Genomic DNA, 4,105 nt, shown 5'->3' with positions numbered 1-4,105 from the left:
GGCAGTTGTGTAATATTAAGAGGCAGCCTTGGGCTCTGTGGCCTTTAGGGTCTGGCACCTGCTCTAGATGGAGAGATGTGTAAATTAGACAATGACTTTTCTAGTTCCTGCTCTGATATGCCTTTTCTGACTTGTCCTTCAATGAGCAAGCCCTGTATGTGTAGTAAAAGCCTTGGGGTTGGGTGTGTGATGTAGAAGGTTGAACTGCGGGTGTCTAATATTTCGTCCTTTGTTGCCCGTCTGCAGCACTGTCTCCCTGGTGTCTGTTGAGGAGGCCTGTGCTGCTGAGGCTGTTGTGATAAGTGTCCGCTAGAAGGCGCTGTGAACACTTCTTGTATCGTGACTGCACAATCAGCCGCTAACTCCTCGTTGTGGTCTGTCAGGCTGGTGGAGCGGTCTCTTCCCCTCAGCTGGGTGTTTTGGTCTCCGACTGGAGGCGTGGGTTCAAATTCCACTTCTGACAGAGTACTTTTTTTTATATCCATGTGATTGCTATGCAAGCGGGATCAGGGACTTTAACTCCTCAGAGGGAGAAAACTGCCACTGAGGCCTCAATAAAAGTGCAGGTTTGTGTGTAATTAAGAAAGCGCTTAAACAGCGGGGGCTAGACCCGGATCCGAAACGCCTTTCTAGAGTGGAAAGCGCTGTGTGAAATATGATGAGAGAGATTACGTGGTAAACTGGAGGAGGTGTGCTTTTTAAAGTTGACTAGTATTGGTGCAAAGCAGAAAGACTGTAAAAAAAAGTCAATCGAAAATTATTACGCCCAACGTGGGGCTCGAACCCACGACCCTGAGATTAAGAGTCTCATGCTCTACCGACTGAGCTAGCCGGGCTTCTGATACAACTATGCCCTTCTTTTTTATTGTCTCAGACAAATGCAGAGTGTGTGCACACTTCATTACATTTCAAGGCTTCTGTTTCTGACTCTACTCCTGCACCCCTCTCTTTCACAACCTCTGCTCTGCCCCAGTCTCATGGACCCATGTTCCCTCTCTCTAGACCTGCCTCTGCGTCCATTCATGCTTCTGTCTCTCTCAACTTGCCTCTGCGTGTATACATGCATCTGTCTCTCTAAATCTGCCTCTTTCTGCATACATCATGCATCCCTCTCATTGGACCTGCCTCTCAGTACATACATGTATCTGCCTCTTTGGACATGCCTCTGTGAATATACATGCATCTGTCTGTCTGCTTTCAACCCTCTGTCTTGCTGAACCTGCTTCTGTGTGCATGCTTGCATCGGTCTCGCTGGACCTGCCTCTGGGTAGTTACAAGCTTCCAGCCGCCTGTCTCTCTGGGCCTGCTGAATCACAGGTACACACTGGCGCAAGACATACTGGTACAACCCAAAGCGCTACAGCACGGATGTGAAGCATCATAAGTACAGACTGGCTCAGCGCAGGCTGGTACAATGAAAAATGCTCCAACTCCATGGCTGTGTAGGAAGACGGATAGTCACTGATAAGTACAGACTGTGCTGATACAGGAAGCAGTGGTCTGGTTGTAAGTCACTGCAGGAGGAGAGCGTGTACACTGCAGACTGGAAGAACACAGGGAACCCTACAGCCCTCCAGGTACAGACTGTAGAAACCATGGCGACTGGAACAGGAGAGGACCCTGAGGTCCTGGCTGTAAGGTACCACAGGTAAAGACCGTGCAGTGCAGACTGGACCAGCACAGCGACCGATGGGTGCACAGCGTGCAGTGCAGGCGGGGCCCCTACACACAGGGAGCTACAGTCTGCTGACCCGGTAAGGACTGTGGACACTGACTGTAACAATACACAGAGTGAGGGCCTGACTCTGAGATCAGGCAGGTGGGAGCGTACAGAACAGGCGCCTCAATAAAGTGACGTGTGGCCTTACTTGGATATCAGAAGATAATAGTGTAATTAGCAGGATAGGCCGACTCAAGCAGCAATTACATGCCCGCGACATCCCACTGATTGTGGCGTCCAAATTACTGTAACAAAATAAGTGAGCTCTGGCCATCCTGTGCGAGACTTACAGGTATCAGAGAAAAATTGAAATTGGGCCGATAAAGGGGGTAATGGCCTGCCTGTAAGATCATACAGGAAATACTGAGGGGAGACTGTCATAATGGGGGGGGGGGGTGGGGGGAGGTGGCCTGCATCTGACGTCCATTATTTGATGCTCTATGGGACGGGTTGGGCCAATAAAGGGGGTTGTGCCTGCTGTGGTTGTGCTACGGGTAACATTGCAAAGGGCAGGCAGCATCAACACTGGCATCTGTGGCCTGGCGGTGACGTCCCCAGGGAATACTGTACAGCGGTGGTTCCTAAACTGTGGACCGAGTACACCTGGGGGTCCTAGGGGCCAACCTGGGGAGATTATGACTGTTTTACAAAGTTAAATAATATTAAAATGAATATATTAAAATTAATAGACTATACAAATAAAGAACCAAAATTGAACATTTGACAGTTTTTTCTATATGTGATTGTGAATTAAATAAAACATATCAACATTTGAGCATTTGTCTGGTGTATACTGTTTTTGTATTTTTGTATTTTTTTGAGGTTCAAATCACATAAAATTGCTTAGGGTGGGCATTCCCATATTCCAGTCAAGACTCAGTGGTAGTCCCCGGATTATGGTAATGGTTCAGTGGGGGCTCACACAAGTGAAAAGGTTAAGAACCATTGCTGTACAGTACAGACTGTGCCAATACAGGCACTGTGGCCTGACCGTGATGTTCTGCAGCTAACATCGTAAAGGACAGACGGGCTAGCCAGGTGGTGATGCACTACGAGTAACACTGTAATGTACAGACTGCACCCGTACAGGAAGCTGTTGCCAGGCTGTGATGTCCCACAGGCATTACTGTATAGTCCAGACTTTGCCCATACAGGCAGCTGTGGCCTGGCTGTGATGCACTACAGGTAACACTGTAAAGTACAGACTGGGCCCATACAGGGAGCTATGGCCTGGCCGTGATGTCCCATAGGTATTACTGTCAGTACAGACTGTGCTCATAAAGGGAGTCATGGCCCGGCTGTGATGTCCCACAGGTATTACTGCACAGTACAGACTGTGCCCATACAGGAAGCTGTGGCCTGGCTGTGATGTCCCGCAGGTATTACTGCACAGTACAGACTGTGCCCATACAGGAAGCTGTGGCCTGTTTTCTGCACTTCATTACTATGTGTCTGATAACTAATGGTGTGAGGAACCTTTACAACACTCCCTGCCCCGCCCCCACCAACCCTCTTCATGTCTATTACTTCTGTCCTTCTACCAATAAATCAAGTGGTTTTATATAGGGCAGATATTCACCTGAGAGGGTATATAGGCGCTTGAAGGTCATGATTGTTCAGGTGACTCAGTCAAACAGCCGTGCCTCGAGTACTCTCCGAGTTCCACTGAAGAGGTAGAAGCCATAGCTAGAGTGGGAGGTCATTCCAAGATTTCACAGCAAGGTAGGGGAAGGAGCATCCTCCGCTGTTGCTTTGGTGGATGCGTAGGGTGCAGGCGTGTGAGAGGAAGGAGCAACGTAGTTGTCTCATAGGGTATTGGAAGTTCAGACGACGGTCGAAGTAGGCTGGTCCTTGGTTGCGCAGTGCTTAGTAGACATGGATCATCAGCTTGAATAGGCATCTCTTCTGTATGGGGAGCCAGGAGAGTTTTCTGAGATGGGGAGTGATGTGGGTGCATCTGTAGAGGTGAAGGATGAGTGTGGCAGTGGAGTTCTGTGGTCTGGAGTCTCTGCAGAAGGTGTTTGGTGACTTCCAGCGCAGAGTGCCTTGCTATAGTCTAATTGGCTGGTGATTAGGGCCTGAGGGACTGAGTCTGAGTGGCCAGACATGGACGGCTCCATTTTCAGGTTCTGATTTCACTTTCCAGAAATTCTGCTAGATGTATTAAAAAATCCTTGCTCCACCCCTAGATTATACCCCCACAACATTCAGAAGTAAATATGTTCTTGAATATGTGCTTTGCTGATTGTGTTGGACATCAGGCTCTAGATATGCAGTAGTCTTCGGGAACATCACCCCGCTAATGCATGTTCTCAAATATTGCGTGCTGTGAGACCATTCTGGGGTAACCCCAGCAGTTGCCGCTGCAAATGTCAAGGGGGTAGG

The 4,105-nt window shown here is 48.9% G+C and overlaps 1 non-coding gene across 1 annotated transcript; it reads right to left on the bottom strand.

Annotated features, from left to right (window-relative positions):
• Window positions 1–763: 763 nt before the first annotated feature.
• TRNAK-CUU (transfer RNA lysine (anticodon CUU)) lies at window positions 764–836 on the bottom strand. Its single transcript has one exon. It is a non-coding gene; the product is annotated as a tRNA-Lys (tRNA).
• Window positions 837–4,105: the final 3,269 nt, after the last annotated feature.

The sequence above is a fragment of the Pleurodeles waltl genome, chromosome 6 (assembly GCF_031143425.1).
Source record: "Pleurodeles waltl isolate 20211129_DDA chromosome 6, aPleWal1.hap1.20221129, whole genome shotgun sequence".
In the NCBI taxonomy this organism is placed as follows: Eukaryota; Metazoa; Chordata; class Amphibia; order Caudata; family Salamandridae; genus Pleurodeles; species Pleurodeles waltl.
This window is presented reverse-complemented; position numbering and strand designations above follow the sequence as displayed.